At 38.3% G+C, this 19,103-nt stretch overlaps 1 protein-coding gene across 18 annotated transcripts in view; it reads left to right on the top strand.

Annotated features, from left to right (window-relative positions):
• DTNA (dystrobrevin alpha) overlaps positions 1-19,103 on the top strand; it is a 401,494-nt gene that overhangs the window by 100,176 nt on the left and 282,215 nt on the right. For 11 of the 18 annotated variants that reach the window (XR_004429208.1, XR_004429210.1, XR_004429209.1 and 8 more), the window contains exon 1: positions 6,954-7,169. The exons of 3 other annotated variants lie outside the window; for them this stretch is intronic. The gene's annotated coding sequence lies outside the window, so the exon portion shown is untranslated. Of the gene's footprint in view, positions 1-6,953; positions 7,170-19,103 lie in introns of those variants that run through there. 4 more of the 18 variants (XM_033178007.1, XM_033178012.1, XM_033178009.1 and 1 more) reach the window with 1 other exon arrangement.

Here is a 19,103-nt window from a genome sequence, read left to right as displayed (position 1 = left end):
TTTAAATGTGTCCCAGAGATTCTGGTATGTTGTATCTTTGTTCTCATTGGTTTCAAAGAACATCTTTATTTCTGCCTTCATTTCGTTATGTACCCAGTAGTCATTCAGGAGCAGGTTGTTCAGTTTCCATGTAGTTGAGCGGTTTGGATTGAGTTTCTTAGTCCTGAGTTCTAGTTTGATTGCACTGTGGTCTGAGAGACAGTTTGTTATAATTTCTGTTCTTGTACATTTGCTGAGGAGTGCTTTACTTCCAATTATGTGGTCAATTTTGGAATAAGTGCGATGTGGTGCTGAGAAGAATGTATATTCTGTTGATTTGGGGTGGAGAGTTCTATAGATGTCTATTAGGTCCGCTTGGTGCAGAGATGAGTTCAATTCCTGGATATCCTTGTTAACTTTCTGTCTCGTTGATCTGTCTAATGTTGACAGTGGAGTGTTGAAGTCTCCCATTATTATTGTATGGGAGTCTAAGTCTCTTTGTAAGTCTCTAAGGACTTGCTTTATGAATCTGGGTGCTCCTGTATGGGTGCATATATATTTAGGATAGTTAGTTCTTCCTGTTGAATTGATCCCTTTACCATTATGTAATGGCCTTCTTTGTCTCTTTTGATCTTTGATGGTTTAAAGTCTGTTTTATCAGAGACTAGGATTGCAACCCCTGCCTTTTCTTTGTTCTCCATTTGCTTGGTAGATCTTCCTCCATCCCTTTATTTTGAGCCTATGTATGTCTCTGCATGTGAGATGGGTCTCCTGAATACAGCAGACTGATGGGTCTTGACTCTATCCAGTTTGCCAGTCTGTGTCTTTTAATTGGAGCATTTAGTCCATTAACATTTAAGGTTAATATTGTTATGTGTGAACTTGATCCTGCTATTATGATTTTAACTGGTTATTTTGCTCGTTAGTTGATGCAGTTTCTTCCTAGCCTCGATGGTCTTTACATTTTGGCATGTTTTTGCAATGGCTGGTACCGGTTGTTCCTTTCCATGTTTAGGGCTTCCTTCAGGGTCTCCAGGCCTGGTGGTGACAAAACCTCTAAGCATTTGCTTATCTGTAAAGGATTTTATTTCTCCTTCACTGATGAAACTTAGTTTGGCTGGATATGAAATTCTGGGTTGAAAATTCTTTTCTTTAAGAACGTTGAATATTGGCCCCCACTCTCTTCTGGCTTGTAGAGTTTCTGCCGAGAGATCTGCTGTTAGTCTGATGGGCTTCCCTTTGTGGGTAACCCGACCTTTCTCTCTGGCTGCCCTTAAGATTTTTTCCTTCATTTCAACTTTGGTGAATCTGGCAATTATGTGTCTTGGAGTTGCTCTTCTGGAGGAGTATCTTTGTGGTGTTCTCTGTATTTCCTGAATTTGAATGTTGGCCTGCCCTACTAGGTTGGGGAAGTTCTCCTGGATGATATCCTGAAGAGTGTTTTCCAACTTGGTTCCATTTTCCCCCTCACTTTCAGGCACCCCAATCAGACGTAGATTTGGTCTTTTTACATAATCCCATACTTCTTGCAGGCTTTGTTCATTTCTTTTTCTTCTTTTTTCTTTTGGTTTCTCTTCTCGCTTCATTTCATTCTATTGATCCTCAATTGCTGATACTCTTTCTTCCAGTTGATCGAGTCGGTTACTGAAGCTTGTGGATTTGTCATGTATTTCTCGTGTCATGGTTTTCATCTCTGTCATTTCATTTATGACCTTCTCTGCATTAATTATTCTAGCTATCAATTCTTCCACTCTTTTTTCAAGATTTTTAGTTTCTTTGCACTGGGTACATAATTCCTCCTTTAGCTGTGAGAATTTTGATGGACTGAAGCCTTCTTCTCTCATTTCGTCAAAGTCATTCTCTGACCAGCTTTGATCCGTTGCTGGCGATGAGCTGCGCTCCTTTGCAGGGGGAGATGCGCTCTTATTTCTTGAATTTCCAGCTTTTCTGCCCTGCTTCTTCCCCATCTTCGTGGTTTTATATGCCTCTGGTCTTTGATGATGGTGCCGTACTGATGGGGTTTTGGTATAGGTGTTCTTCCTGTTTGATAGTTTTCCTTGTAATAGTCAGGACCCTCAGCTGTAGGTCTGTAGGAGATTGTTTGAGGTCCACTCCAGACCCTGTTTGCCTGGGTATCAGCAGCAGAGTTTGCAGAAGATAGAATATTGCTGAACAGCGAGTGTACCTGTCTGATTCTTACTTTGGAAGCTTCCTGTCAGGGGTGTACTCCACCCTGTGAGGTGTGGGGTGTCAGACTGCCCCTAGTGGGGGATGTCTCCCAGTTAGGCTACTCAGGGGTCAGGGACCCACTTGAGCAGGCAGTCTGTCCGTTCTCAGATCTCAACCTCCGTGTTGGGAGATCCACTGCTCTCTTCAAAGCTGTCAGACGGAGTCGTTCGCGTCTGTACAGGCCTCTGCTGCTTCCCCTTTTGTTGTTTAGCTGTGCCCTGTCCCCAGAGGTGGGGTCTACAGAGACAGGCAGGTTTCCTTCAGCTGCTGTGAGCTCCACCCAGTTCGAGCTTCCCAGCGGCTTTGTTTACCTACTTAAGCCTCAGCAATGGCGGGCGCCCCTCCCCCAGCCTCGCTGCTGCCGTTTCGGTTAGATCGCAGACTGCTGTGCTAGCAATGAGGGAGGCTCCATGGCCGTGGGACCCTCCGGCCAGATGTGGGTATAATCTCCTGGTGTGCCCGTTTGCTTCAAGGGCAGTATTGGGGTGGGAATTACCCGATTTTCCAGGTGTTGTGTGTCTCAGTTCCCCTGGCTAGGAAAAGGGATTCCCTTCCCCCTTGCGCTTCCCAGGTGAGGCAATGCCTCGCCCTGCTTCAGCTCTCGCTGGTTGGGCTGCAGCAGCTGACCAGCACCAATTGTCCGGCACTCCCCAGTGAGATGACCCCAGTACCTCAGTTGAAAATGCAGAAATCACCAGTCTTCTGTGTCGCTCGCGCTGTGAGTTGGAGACTGGAGCTGTTCCTATTTGGCCATCTTGCTCCGCCACCATGATGTTTTGATATACTCATTTTGATATATATAGTGAGGCGATTACTACACTTAAACAAATTAATATTTCATTGTTTCCTATAGTTACTTTCATGCGTGTGTATGTGCACGTGTGTGTGTGTTAAGAGTACCTAATAATCCACTTTGGGAAGCCAATGCGGGTGGATCACGAGGTCAGGAAATCAAGACCATCCTGGCTAATACGGTGAAACCCTGTCTCCACTAAAAAATACAAAAAATTAGCCGGGCATGGTGGCAGGTGCCTGTAGTTCCAGCTACTCAGGAGTCTGAGGCAGGAGAATGATGTGAACCCAGGAGGCGGAGCTTGCAGTGAGCCGAGATTGCGCCTTAGCATACTGTATGCTAAATCTCTACACTTATTCATACTATATAACTCTCTTTTTGTACCTTTTGATCTATATCTTCCCATTTCTGCCTGCTCCTGGTAACTATTGCTTTACTCTATTTGTATATATTTGATGTTTTTAAAAGATTGCACATATAAGTGAGATCATGCAGGATTTGTCTTTCTGTGCCTGGCTTATTTCACTTGGCATAATGTCCCCCAAGTTTATCCATGTTATGGCAAATGGCAGGATCTCTTTTTGGTGGGCTGGATAAGATTCTGCATGTGTATATCACAATTTCTTTTCTCTGTCAATGAACACTTTGGTTGTTTCCACATCTTGGTTATTGTGAATAATGCTGCAATGAGCATGGAAGTGCAGATACCTTTAGGAGTTGGTGTATTTCCTTTGGGTATATACCCATAAGAGAGATTGCTGGGTATATTTTTAAGTTGATTGGCATTTAATAAGATAATAAATAGCATGCTGCTGCTTTGAATCTTCCATATTTGTTTGTAGAGCCTCTGTTTTCTAATGCAGTTTATGTATAGTTTTTCTACTTTTTCTTGGACAGTGTCTATTTTAATTACTTTTAAATGACTTGGATGTACTGATGTTTTCTCTTTTAACAAAAATCACAATTATACTCCAAATTATTTTTGCATAAAAACTATATGCTTTTAAAAATAAGTGATATGACAAAAATATCAGCTATAAAACTATTACCATGAGAATATTGCCTGTCCTAGTCTCTTAAGGATATTTATTATGGAGGAAAAAAATTACAGAGGTCATTTGCTTTTCAGTGACCATGTTCTTCATACACGTGGATGTCTCACAGATCAGCTAAGAACTATGTTTGAACACCTTGGTCACCCCTGCAAGGAGCCTGCTACCAGCATTTGCCATCCACAGAACTGTGCTAATAGAATCTATTTCTGGAGAATGGAGGAGAGATTAACTTCTTGTTCATGATAAATCAAGGGTATCTGATTTGCCTGTTATGTGCCCAGTTTTCTTTGGAAGCAAGCCCTAGAAGCTGTTTTTCTGATCTAATCCTGACTCTCATGTTAGTGCTTATGAAAGAGAAAAACATTTACTCACGATAAAGACTGAGTTCTAGCCATTATAAATCTTATCAATGGCCTTGTGAAGGTTGGGGGAAAAAGGAAGGAAAAAACTGATTGTGCTCACTCACACTTGTATATGGACTAATGCTCCTATTCCCGTTGCAGAGTGTTCTGAGATTTCTGGAAATAGCAGCAGAGATAAAGTTGGGAATCTTAGGAGATATTTGATTGATGAATGTTGACTATAAGGCGTGGCCAGTAACAGTTCAATAAGGAATATTGTTATAGTTTACTCATTACTGGGAAATATTAGCAAACCTAAACATTTCATTTTTTCTCTATTTTTCTTATAAGCCACCAAGATTGGTAGAAGTGCTCTTAACAAATATTTGCCATGTTAACATTTAGAAGCACACACATGCATACATACATACATAAGATGTATAATGATTTTTTTGGCTTCAGTAAAGGTATTTGGTACATACTATACATTCTGTATAATATTTTGGTTAATTGCTTGAAGAGAAGCGTATTTTTCCCAAGACAAATACAAAACGTATTTATCCAAGATGTGGGCCAACAAATAACCATTTTCTAGGTTAAGATGTACACTTGTACATGAGCAGTTCTTCAGTTTCAACAGCCATTTTTGGAGTATCAGTTATGTGCCAGTGCTCACTCTGAGATACAACAAAGGTGAACAGAGCAGCTGAATGTGAACCATTGATGGCCGCACCTCTGTCCACCCTTCTTAGTTTGTTTGTGTTTTGACACCATCTGTTAGCCTTGAGAAGGCGTGTTTTTGACAGAGGGATAAAGAAACACAGGGACAGAAATGTGTACTTTCTGGACTGTTGGGTTATTTCTTTCCATTTATTTGTGAAGTCATCAGAATGCCTGTCTGTCAGCATTACATAAAGCCTGCAGTTTCCCTAAGAAACTGTCAACTTTGGGGACAAAATTAAGGAAAGTTTCTTACTCCTCGGTTTCTATCTTTTGATCTTTTTAAAAGACATCTAGTAACAAAGTTAGGCTAAAAGGCTAAAAGCTGATTGCCACCAATCTGTATGGGGCATCAAAATATCACTGAAATAGGCTAGTAATATGATGCCAGTTAATCAAGTTTTCCCTCATGGCTTCTCAAAATGGTGTTGCTCTAGATATGGTAAAATATAACCTAAAATAGAAGATTCAAAACCATCAACAAACAAACAAAAACAGAAAGCTTGCTTTCTGGCATCACTGTTTTGCCGTTGAATATTTTTGAGATGTCCACGTAAGTTCCAAGGAGCAGCTGCAGCCACACCACCACCCTGAGCCCAGCCAGCTGACAGTTGCCTAGAGTTGGCAGCCACAGCTAGCTGAAATTTGGAAACCCCGAAATGCTTAGGGTTGAGATGTGTCCAATTACCAAAATTATAAAGCCTTCATTAGGCTTTTGAAGAAGTTGTGTGGTCTGTAGAATTGCATGTTTTGAACATAAAGTGGTTAGTTATTTTCAGAGGCAGGAGATCTTTTGGCCCCAGTTACCACTAAATATTAATAAATATTAAACAAAAGTTAATTAATGGTGATTTAAAGGGACCCATTATTGTTAATTCATGTCAGACTCTATTTGATGAAATGTATCTTTTTCCTTGTTTCCATTCACTCAATTTCTCTTCTTTCAGATATACACGTGTATAACACACACACACACACACACACACACACACACACACACACATTCATTTCCTTTTTGAGTCCGCACTCAAGTTTTGCAAGACAGTCCTGAAAAAGAAGTTTCAATAGGAAGGTAGAAGTGGTTTTGCACCCTCTCCTGTTGAAATCAGTTTTTCCACAATTCTTACAGCAAGTTTTTCTCTAACAGAAAATGTACAGATTGAACAGTTGCCCTCCAAAACACTGGCAAGCAGGCAGCATGATGATTTCTTTCTCTTAACGGATCCCAGCTCATTTACTAACTCATTCAACTTTTAACAAAAAATTTGCCGTTTCCCTTTCTTGCTACAGTCATAGCCATCCTCTGTAAAATTATATGTGGATATTAAAACTTAAATGCTGTCCTACAATAAAAATATTTTTAATACCCTAGAATATTTTTTCGGTTCTCCTCAAAGTTAAGAAAAAAAAAAACGGATTTGTATTTTGTGTACCTGGGAAGTTGTTCATGCTGAGTAACAGTACAAAACTTGAGCTGCCTTGTTTTCTGCTTCCAGGAATGCCAATCAGAGAACATTCTTTTTTCAGGCAGCCAAGTTTGGAAGTCAGTTGGTTTCTGGCAGTGAGTAGGGGGAGGGGATGGCAGGGGAAGCACAGTGAGTCCTCGGGCTGATGTTCAGCTTCCAAGTGTTTCCGTAATATCCATCAATGAAAGCATCTCCTTTTACCCACGCAGAGACAGGTAAAAAGACAGCTGAGTAAATCAGCATTAGAGGTAACAGAGGAAGCTCAGTGAGAGGGAGGGGGGAAGGAAGGCGCGTGAAAGCCTGCCATTGGCGAGCTTACCAAAGGCATCTGCCAGTGGGACTTCAATGGAATGTGAAACCAAATCATTTTCAAGTTAAAGATAGACACAGTATACACCAGGATCTAGAGGCTGGATTTCATACTCATAGCTCTCCCTAGAAGTTCAGGGAGTTCTGTTATGATCTCTGTTGTAATTAACAATTTGGTTCCAGTTTGTTCTTTAAATGAATATGCTAAGAATTCATGTATGTTCTGGATGTACTGGAATTAAAAGGATTTAAGAAATCATGGTGTGCATGCTGTAGGGTAAGTGAAAAGATTGGTTTTTAAGGTGCATCGCTTTTCTGGGACGGTTAATGTTGAATTTTTCTTTTTATCTGTGTGAATGAAAAGGTGATAGTAAAGATTTTTCACTATTGTAGCTTGCTTATCTTTCTTAACATAGTTGGTATTTTACATTTTGTGCAGCAGAAAGAGGATTTTAGCTTAGTTTTGAAATTTACATTGCAGGTCTGTAACTTCAGTTTTGACTTTATCCTTATTTGTTTTTTCCTCTATTCTTCTCTATGCACTATGAGTTTACTGAGTTACAATCTCAGTAGTTTTATGTCACAACACAGACTGAGTGTTACCATGTCTGTTATGCCATTGGATGAAAGTATATTATTGTGAGATGGAGTTCAGTTTCCCCTGCATGGTACTAAGTCACTTCCCAATTTGAGAAACAAAAAAAGAATGAAAAAGGAGAGGAAAGGTGCTCTTAAAGGTGGCCTAAAACTGCATAAGGAGCCTTTAGAAGATATTCTACTTTTTAAAAAAGAACTGAAAGAAAAATAGGCAATTTTCAGGAAGAGAAGAATTAATAGAAGTTATTTTTTAGTGTTGCCTTATTAATTCCAAGCAGGTTCCCCTCCTTCAAAAGAAAAAGAAAAGCTGATATTTGCTAAGTGAATGGAGGCATTCTGATTTTATAGAGCTTGAGAGAAGACGAGGGAGAGGAAGGGTTGTCTGATTTTGCTGTTGTCGCACTGTTCTAGGATTTCAAACTTCTTCTTGAAAAGAATGACAAACTTTAGTTCTCTTCATGTTTTGCCCATGTATAGGTTTTGTGTCTTGTTTTGTCAAATGACCTCTCCCTCTGCTCTTAGAGACAGCTTTTCCAAACTTGCACAGCATTCCTTCTGAATAAATACTGTCCATAATAGTCACAGAGTACATGGTGTGAATTGGAAATTCTACTTTATATGGGGAAAATAAATCTGCTGACGCTGTTATTACAGAGTGCACAGATGAACAGTTGTTAAACGTAACTGGCCAGTTTTTTGTCTTGTCAAATAGACCAGATTCTAATGAACTAAGCTGGCTAAACTAGGTACAAACAATGAAGGGCTTATTATGGATTTTTCATTCAACTTTGATGAGAATAGTAATATACTGTGTTACTCTTTTAAAATGAAAAATGGTCATTATATTGGTAAAGTCATTTGATTTTACAACTGAGTAATCTAGTAAGGCCAAACAAATGTGAAGTTGGCAGAGCTCAGTTTTGATGTCCCTTTCCTCCTTTCTCTGTCCAATTTTCCCTCCCTCTTAGTCCTCCTTCTCCCTCCAGACCTCTGATGAATATGACTACTTAGCCCCCCGCTTTTCTTGTCAAGCAAGACCTATACTCAAGAAAGAATCTGACTTAAGAGAGTTTTAAAGTCAATGTACTAAGTCCACCAGTAATATTTGCTTTTCAGTATAAATATCTGACCTTGTGACAGTTTAGACAATTTGTTAAATGATAGTTAAGCTTGGGTAATACTTACAATTAACCCCTTTAGGTTGCAAACAATTGCCAATTGTGGTTAATTTTCATTTCCCCATGACCAAGTGTTAACTTTGTAAATTTTCTGTGGTCACATTGGATGCCTTGTGACATTGCATTACCAATTGTGTACTGAATGGTTGACAATAAGAATGAACCTGGCAGAAATCACACGTGCTTCCAAGAAGTTTGTGAATGCATGCACCTGGGTGCTTACCATACACTCGGGTACGCACACAAACACATGTAGGCATGCCATTTATGTAACTAATATGTTTTTGATTGAATTATAAAGTAAATGAAAATATGTTAGGTTTATCAGTGTGGGATTTGGGTTTTTTTTCAGTGTGTCAAAAAAAAAAACCACACAAAAAGAATACAAAATGTAAAATTCTAAAATGAAGAATTTTAAACTGTGTGGCCAAATAGTGTTAACAGAAAAAGAGACAAATATTTCTCTGCTACTATTATATCACTTTTATAGTTTCTAATTCTTGTATAAAATTGTCAGTCTTGGCTTTTATTCCTTTGAACATCCTAAGTGTAGTTTTATAATATATTTCGGATAATTGTAATATCTCAAGTGTTACTGAATTTGTTTCTATTATTACTGTTCCTACTAGTTCTCATTCATGGTGTCTTAATTTCTTGGTTGCTTGGATATCTTTGACTCTTTGCTGGAAATGTATTTTTAAAATTACGTTATAATTAAAGATCGTAAGAGTAAGTTGAGACCTAAGTGATAATGTTTTCCTCCAGAGAAGACTTTGGTTTGCTTCTGCCAGGCACCTGGGGGCGATATCAGACCAGAATCGTCTTAGACAAAGTACAACTCCTGATGTTCCCTGAATCACCTCTGTGACAAGAAGGCTGCAAATCAGTGAGAGGAATGGCAGGTTCACTCCTCCCCTAAAGGAGAGTATGACCTTTCATGACACCAGCATAAAGCTAGGTTAGTTAATTAAAGCCCCACCTGAGGGCCAAGGACTTTGACTTTTCTATGAAGCACAGACAGCTACTTGAAGTATAAAGCTGGATTCTCAGATCTTTTTTCCTGATAGTCATATGCCCAAGGGCTTTTAAAAGTGACCTCACCCCTCTGATTTCTGATCTTCTCCTAAGTTTTCATGTGCCAAATCCTCACCATCTTATTAAAGGCTCCTTGCTGTTTTTTGTTTGTGGTTAGTTTTTTGTTTTGTTTTGTTTTGTTTTGTTTTCACTCTGTTGCCCAGGCTGGAGTGCAGTGACATGACATGATTGATCTCCGCTCACTGCAACCTCTGCCTCTTGGGTTCAAGCGATTCTCGTGCCTTGGCCTCCCAAGTAGCTGGGATTACAGGCGCATGCCACCATGCCTGGCTAATTTTTGTATTTTTAGTAGAGTTGGGTTTTCAACATGTTGGCCAGGCTCATCTCGAACTCCTGGCCTCAAGTGATCCATCTGCTTCAGCTTCCCAAAGTGTTGGGATTACAGGCATGAGCCACCATGCCCAGCGTCTTTACTGCTTTTATATCTCAAATATCTTACTACATTGGGTATATCAATCCAAATTCTCTCATTACTGTTACCAGAAATGGAAATTCATCCTACTGCTATTATAGTTGTTGTTTTTTTTTTTTACACTTTTCATTCTAGAGAAGATATCAAAGTTTGCTGATATCATTAATGATTTCAGATAATTTTTCTGATTTTATTTTTTAGTTGTGACCTGATATATTTAGACTTTTTGGAGAAAATTGCATATACATGCTGATTGAAAGATTCGTGTTTTCTGACTTTATTTGAGCTGTCAACACCACTTAAAAGTTCTTTTTTTATTATACTTAAGTTGTGGGATACATGTGCAGAACGTACAGGTTTGTTACATAGGTAAACATGTGCCATGGTGGTTTGCTGCACCCGTCTATCTGTCATCTACATTAGGTATTTCTCCTAATGCTATCCCTTCCCTAGCCCCAAACTTCCCGACAAGCTTCAGTGTGTGATGTTCCCCTCCCTGTGCCCATATATTCTCGTTGTTCACCTCCCACTTATGAATGAGAACATGTGGTGTTCGGTTTTCTGTTCCTGTGTTAGTTTGCTGAGAATGATGGTTTCCAGCTTCATCCATGTCCCTGCAAAGGACATGAACACATTCTTTTTGATGGCTGTGCAGTATTATTTGTCCTGAGCTGGCCCCTTTCCTTGGCAATTGCTTTAATCTGGAATCCACCCCACAAGCATCCTTCACTCTCAGAGGTTGATTTTGACTCTTTCTGCTTTCTCTTGGCCTATATCCAGTATTAAGACATTTAAAAAATCATCTTAAATCCCATGCTTTCCATTCTCTCTGCAGTTGCTCTACTTCAGGTCTTCGTCATTTAACTTGGCTATTATATGGCCTTCTAGTTGTTCTCCTGTCTCTAAGCTCCATCCACACCCTGACCCCACCACTACACACACATCTTGCTGAAACCAACATACCCATTTTCTAAAAACTATAGACTTCAATCAATTGCTCCCCTACTTAAAAATCTTTAGTGGTTCATGACTCCCTTCAAAATAAAACTTACTGTCCTTAGTATGTCTTAAAAGGTCCATCACAAAGCCTCCACCTGTTTCTCAAACATTGACTCCACTACTTCCCTGGTTATCACCAATACTTCAATCACACACAATGGCTGCCTCCACAACATGGCATATACTGTCTTAGCTCTGTGCTAGTCTACCTCCATCCCCCCCCCCGCCCCCACCACCAGAATGCCTATTGCTTCCCTCCTTTGTGGGAAAATGCTACTTCTCCTTTAAGGTTGACCTCATAAGTCACCTTCACTGTACTTTCTGTACTTTATTTTTAAGTGTAAAACTCACCCACTATTCTGGGAGTCCCTACTGCTGTGGCTGGTGTCTTACACATTTTTTTATTCTCAGTAACTGACACATAGGAACCACTCAAAAAATGTTTAAGAAATGAACAGATGACTATTCCGAAGAAGTTTGTTTCTGAGCAATTTCTTTTGTTAGTATATTCTTTTCCATTCTAAACATCATTTTTTCTTTTGACCTTAGACTCTGTCTAGAATAGTGATCATTAGTAATCCTGTATGTCAAGTGGAGTCAGTAAAAGCATGTTTACTTGTTTGATTGTTGTCACTGTCTTGGGGAAAGGGAGTTCTGTGTTTCCTTTTTTTTTTTTTTTTAACCAAATATGATGTATAACTTGATTGTGATGACAAGAGAGAAAGTAGAAGTTTAAATATGGTGAATCAGCTGCATATTATCAGAGAGATTCATAATCAAAAGAGTCATAGAGTGGGAAAACTGACATATTTCAACAAATCTACTCCAGAATGTTAAATAGCACAATGGGAAAATGTCAGTGAGGCACAACTAAATGAAAATTATCTCATTGCACACAACCTCAATTTCAACCATTAGAAAACACTGGGTTGTTTCAAATCACAGTGTGGTGCTACAAAGAAAGCAGTTGAGTGTTTATGTAATACAATATTGTGACCCTAATCTTGAAAGCTTGTGGAAAACTTTTCTTAAAATTTTTAAGGCCTTGGCCAAGAGCGGTGGCTCACACCTATAATCGAGCACTTTGGGAGGCCAAGGCAAGTGGATCATGAGGTCAGGAGATTGAGACCATCCTGGCTAACACGGTGAAACCCCATCTCTACTAAAAATACAAAAAAAAAAAAAAAAATTAGCTGGGTGTGGTGGCGGGCGCCTGTAGTCCCAGTTACTCCGGACGCTGAGGCAGAAGAATGGCATGAACCTGGGAGGCGGAGCTTGCAGTGAGCCGAGATCGCGCCACCGCACTGCAGCCTGGGCCATAGAGCAAGACTCTGTCTCAAAAAAAAAAAAAAAAAAAAAAAAGTCAGTCCTTGAAGTGCAATTTGAATATCATCTTTCTAAAAGCCTATGCTAAGCAAAGAAAAACGGTATTTGTTTATTAAACATTGAATATAGTTGATGGAACCACAGGAAGAGGAAATATAAGTTATTAATTCCAAGGATGTTTAATTAATTTTATATTCTTTGGACCACTTATAAACTTTTTACACATTTATTGTGAATCTTTGATATGCCAACTTCTAAGATTTAGATAAATAAACTTGGCTTCTATTATTTCTCATACAGGACACTCCTACCTTCACAAAGAGAAAAGCCCCAGTATGGATGGGGCCAAAATGTGTCTTCAGAAAACATCTTTGAATTTAATGAAATATTCAAACTCAGTGTTTGAGATCCCAAAATTCTTCATCACAAAATATGAAAATATGACATTGGCCTTTCTTTTTTGCCTCATCTATGAAAGCACTCTAAACTAGCTCTTGAATCATGGCTGATTTCTAAATCATAACTTCCAAATAGCTGAACTCATGTTTCTCATTAATTCAATAATTTGAGCTCCCACATTTTGTTCCAGCTGTGTAGGCAATGAAATTACTTATTCACCCCCTTCACAGGAAACTGGTACTGAAGGATACCATGTTAAAACAATGAATTTAATTAATAGTTTTTTTTCTTTTTTGTTGTTGAAAAGGGAAAACAAAACCTTCAAACCTGAAAAATTCCATATCCCTTCATTTTACTTTTTCTTATTATAGAAGCAATGTAGGAAAATCATGACTTTACTTGTTTGGGATTGTCATTGTTTTGTGTTCTTGTTGTTGTTTCTTTTTTGAGACACAGTCTTGCTCTGTCGCCCAGGCTGGTGTACTGTGGTGCAATCTCAGCTCACTGCAGCCTCCACCTCCTGGGTTCAAGTGATTCTTCTGCCTCAGCCTCTCAAGTAGCTGGGATTACAGGCATGCACCACCACGCCTAGCTAAGTTTTTGTATTTTTAGTAGAGATGGGCTTTCATCATGTTGGACAGGCTGATCTCGAACTCCTGACCTCAAGTGATCTGCTCGCCTCAGCCTCCCAAAGTGCTGGGATTACAGGTGTGAGCCACCGTGTCCAGCCAACAAGTTTCTTTATGTATCTTTCATTGATATTTTAATGTATCTGTCCTAATCTCCACACATATTTAAAAAGTCATTTTGCCTTTCTCAACAGCTAATATTTTCTTCTCAGAAAGTTTAGAGGATAGTCTTGAGATTCTTAAAAAAGTCTCTTGTTTAGGAGATACTTTTATTACGGAAGAGTTTAAAGATACCTGAATAAATTCTGAAAAAAAAGTTAAGTTAAATGTGTATTTCTTATTACATATTGAATTAAATCTTAACATAAAATAGAAATACATTTATTTATATAAATAAAGCTGGACTTGGCATTTTTACAAAATAAAAATGATGTAAAGATGACTCAGACACTCTGAATCATGAAAGTTTTGTAAACCTCTAAATATTTAAAAAGAGCAATAGAGTTACTTTAGTTTTCTAAGTCTCAGTTTATTTTTTATACTCATTCCTATATAGTGTGATAGTTCATAGGTTTATAGATGCTGAAGCAATGAATTTACTGAATTAATCACAGTTCAGGAATACAGATGCCTTAATTAGTTTTTTAAAAGATATAATTTTGAATGAAATTTGTCTTCCAATGCGTATGAACTTCCAGGTCTTAGATTGTTCATTTCTACACATTTGTAGAATCATGTTTACTAGCGAAAAGATATTTAACACCTCCGATAAATGTAGCAGTTCTTCCAAGATGCATCCAATGTTTGAAGTTATTTTGTAGGTAAGAGACATATATTTTATTTTATATATGATAAAACTAAGATGTAGACATATGAAGTGTTCCAGATATACTATGGGCCATTTCCTCAGGTAACAAACAACTCTCAATTTCAGTGACATATAGAAACCAGATTTCCTTCTCTCACTTATACAATTTAGCCACCACAGACTGGCTGAAGGTTCTTCTCTATGCAGCTATTTTCACCTGGAAATGACCCATTTTCCTTATGATCACATTCCCTTAGCCAAAGCAAGCCATATGGCCACACCTAACTTCAGTTGGATGGGAAGTATAATATGATCCTACCATTGATCTAGAACAGGTGAGCCCCAGTACTGGGACTTAGCCCAGGAGGGTTTTTGGCTTTGCCTAGGGCAGAAAAGAATTCAAGGGCAAGCCAGTGGTGTTAGACAGCAACTTCTACTGGCAGTGTACATCAGCAGCAGAGGTACTGCTCCTCGCAGAGCAGGGCTACCCCATAGTATGTCCAGAGTAGCAGCTGAGACTCAGTTTTGTGGTCATATTTATATCTCTAATTATAAGCAAATTTAGGGGTGGTTTATGCAGAAACTTTTAGGAGAAAGGTGGTAACTTCTAGGTCATTGGTCATTGCCATGGAAAGGGGTGGTAACTTTGGGTGTTGCCATAGCAATAGGGAACTGACATGGCATACTGCTAAGCATGTCTTATGGAAAGTTGTTTCCATACTGGCCCTGTTTTAGCTAGTCCTCAATTCCTTCCAGTCTCTGAGCCCAGCGTCTGGAGTCAAGTCCCTCCTGCTACCCCACCATGTGCTTAGAAAGAGAAAGGACTGGAATATTTATGTAGAGCTCTGAGGAATTTCCACACTATTGGATAATAGGCAGCCTAAAACTCTCTTAGTAACACAGACTTAGGCTTAAAGTTATATATACCTGTGAACAGGTCCATACTTGGTAAATGTACGCTACCTGCAATCTGATACTAATGTCCATTGCCTGTTTACATCTTTTGGCTCTCATCTCCACTGAGACTTTTCAGCTGTTTAAATCTTTACCATTTCCATGTCTGTGACCTTTTCTGTCAGCTTCTCCACCGCTATGGAATTCTAGGATTTTACCACTCCTTATACTTAACCACTCAGAGAGTCCTGCCCATTAACAGTTTTGGGAAGTGACAGGAGATTCCACTGTGGCAATTCATACAGAATGTAGAGAGCAGATGTGAAATGTTAAGCTTTCCCATCTCTAGGAACTGCTCATGTGTAGTAGAGAAATGGAGAAAAAGGAAATTGAATGCAATTCTAGTCCCCAGCCCCCACTTTTACCAGTAGACAAAGTAAAAGGACTAGGCTCAGGGAATATGGCACAGACGAATGGTAATATATATTATATATTAGAAATACATAGTCTTGAATAGCATTTATATTATTGGTACTCTACCCTTTGCTTAGCATTTAGTTTTAAGCACTAACTATAATAGATAAAACTCAGGAATTTAAAGATTGAGACACTTAAGAGCTGAAAATTTTTAAGCTAATATTTCAAGGCCCTTTGAATTGTAATTTAAATCAGCAAATCCAATTTGTGTCCTTGGAAGCCAGTAATTTTAGGAAATATTATGTGTGTGTTGGGGGGAGGGCTGGGGTAAGAATCTTGGATCAAATGAATTTGGAACATGCTGTATACCATATCCCTTTCTTGGAGATTTAGGTGAACATTTGCATTAAGAATGCATAAAAGTTCTACACTAAAGGGATGTGTTTGACTTTCTTTAACCAAGTGTTTTCCAATATAATTTGACCATGGAACTTTATAATTATAGATAGATACACAGATAGATAGAGATATATCACATTTCAACACCACAAAACACACTTTGGTAATTCTGGTTTCAACAACCTCTAAGGCTGAGTGGTGTGGTGGCTCATGTCTGTAATCCCAGCACATGGAGGATCATCAAGCCAGGAGTTCAAGACCAGCCTGGGAAATGTAGTGAGAGCCTGTCTCTATGAAAAAAAAAAAAAAAAAAAGATGCCTGGCGTGGTGGCTCATGCCTGTAATCCCAGCACTTTAGCACTTTGGTAGGCTGGCAGATCATGAGATCAGGAGTTCGAGAACAGCCTGGCCACATAGTGAAACCCTGTCTCTACCAAAAATAAAAAAATCAGCCGGGCATGGTGGCAGGCACCTGTAATCCCAGCTACTGAGAAGACTGAGGCAGGAGAATCGCTTGAACCGGTGAGGCGGAGATTGCAGTGAACCGAGATCGTGCCATTGCACTCCAGCCCAGGCGACAGTGTGATACTCCATCTCAAAAATAAAAATTTTAAAAATTTTAAAAAGTAATTTAATTTCAAAAAAGAAAGAAATTTAGCTGAGTATGGTGGTGTGTGCCTGTAAGTCCCACTCAGGAGACTGAGGAAGAAGGAACACCTGAGCCCAGGAGTTTGAGGCAGTAGTGTTTGTGCCACTGCTCCCCAGCCTGGGCAATAGAGTGAGACCCTGTCTCTAAAAGAAAAAGAAAAGAAAGGAAAAAAAAATCCCATTTAAAAAATAAAAATAAAATAATTACCTCTAGTACATTGTATTAATAATTAAAAGTGCAATAATATTGCAGCTCATGTAGTACTTTTAGAACATAAAGCTAAGAATTTTAAAGGACTTTTATAAGTATTCTTAGTATTTGACACTTTATTTTCATTCTCTTTTTTTTACAGTTTTTATTCACCTAAAATCTACATGTAAAATTTACCATCTTTAAGTGTACAGTTCAATGCTAATACATTCGTTTTCTTTTTTTCACCTTTTTTGGTTTTCATTCTCTTGTTAAATGGCATTGATTTTCAACACCAGCAGAAATCAAACTTTAAATTGACAGAGCTTGCAATGATATTTGTTTAATACTATTGAGGAATATTTCTTTGATACACCACAGGTAAGGAGATTGGTTGTGTTCTTCAGAATGCAGAACTCTAAAGTGATTTGCTCCATTTTACCTATTTCATTCAAAAATCTAAAACTATTATTTCATTTTAGAATATGATCACACACCGTTAAATTTATCAGACTTATTATTTATTTATGAAGACCTTGTGAAAAGAAAGGTCATCTTCAACTTCAACTTCTCTTTCTTGGTAGTTTTTCTTGGTAGTTTCCTTTAAGTTCAGAAGTTTTAAAGCTTAAAAAGAAAAAACTTACTGGGTTTCAAAAAAATTGCTCTACTAAAGTTATCATGTATGGGAATTTTTCTGTGCAAGAAGAAAAGCAATAGACTAACAAAAACAAAATATCCACATTTCTTTTTAGAATACATGTTATATTTGTGAAGTGTTATGACCATTTAAAATGAAGCAGCTTGTTCCGTGAACTGTTATACTACCAGCAACTCCATTCAAAGAAAACCCTAGATATAAGGTTCACCCATAAATATTAAGGTGGCTTAGGTGTGACCAGGTGTGTGTGCTTTCATCACTTGTCCACTCTGAGAAGATAATCCTGCTTTTCATTCATTAGTAATTTCAGTTCCTCTCCCATCATTTCAAAATAAGAGATAAATCAATACTTTAAAAAATCTTTGGGAAATATAACTTTGTTCTGTACCAAAAAAAGAGAGATCATTCAATCAAAACTGGGGGTAGCATAAATTCTTAGCACACATTTTTTCCTCTAATTAATTTTTGCTTATATTTATTCATAGGGCCATAATGAGATTCAGAGGCTATAATGATGTCAGTAACTCCTCTAAAATTTTATTGCAAGAGGATCTCTGTTCAGCATTGCAGGGCTGGTCCTCGTAACTCTTTGAATAGCCACACAGCAGAACTCCATTTCTTGTTTGCCAAATTATGAAGTTAATTGTATTCATATTCTGAAACTGCGTAGCACCTAAAACATTTGGAATGCTGAAAAATATCCTATGTAGCCATTTGCCAGACACCAGGACATAAATCTAAGTTACTTAGATTTACAGTATTACCGTTTCTCCTTTAAAAAGGACATGAGGGAAATGTTTAACTTAATGAGGCAGAGGATCCTGCTGTGCAAGTTACATTATATTTTTCATTGCACAAGAGTAAATTATTGCTCCAGTTTCCTATATGGTACCCCAGTGGCCTCAAAGACACAATGTAGCTTCCCGAAATGCCAACTTTTGTCTTAGGCCATAACTTGCTCTCAGAGAATATGCTTTCTGAGAATTACCCATAACATTTCTTACAATAGGCTGAATTTCTTGAAGGTCATTCATAGATACCAACTTAACTTGATTTGTCTTTTTTTACTTAGAAATAGCCAAGTGGTAAGTCTGCATACATTACTTTACAAAAAGGAAACCCAATGGCCATTTTCTTTGTCTCAAACATTTAGAAAACCAGCAAAAAATATCTGGGTAAGAAATTAAATTATAGGGCATACAATTTTTTCTTGGCATTTTCCCACTGTTGCTGCAAACTTTTTAAAATAAATAAGCATGGGTCTCTTGGAGGTGGTCTTTGAGGATTTAGAACTATAATAATTAAATATATTGTTCTACATTTGTAAAAAAAAAAACTTATTTTGAATATCAAATGTATGGACCCAAATGTCCAAATGTGTGTTTGAACTTTTTAAACAAGCTTTACTTTCTAGTCAGGTAATATAAGAATGTAATTAAAACAAAACAAAGTCCCCCCACCAATCAGTGTTGCAACATTTGGGTAAATTTTAGAGCTTGACAATTTTCAAAGCAGAGACATTACTCCAGGCTTTCTGCCAAACCATTACTGGTAATCTGATG

Source organism: Trachypithecus francoisi, unplaced genomic scaffold (assembly GCF_009764315.1).
Source record: "Trachypithecus francoisi isolate TF-2019V2 unplaced genomic scaffold, Tfra_2.0 Lachesis_group19, whole genome shotgun sequence".
Taxonomy (NCBI): domain Eukaryota; kingdom Metazoa; phylum Chordata; class Mammalia; order Primates; family Cercopithecidae; genus Trachypithecus; species Trachypithecus francoisi.
Note: the sequence above shows the minus strand (reverse complement) of the source record. Positions and strands in the feature narration are given on the sequence as shown.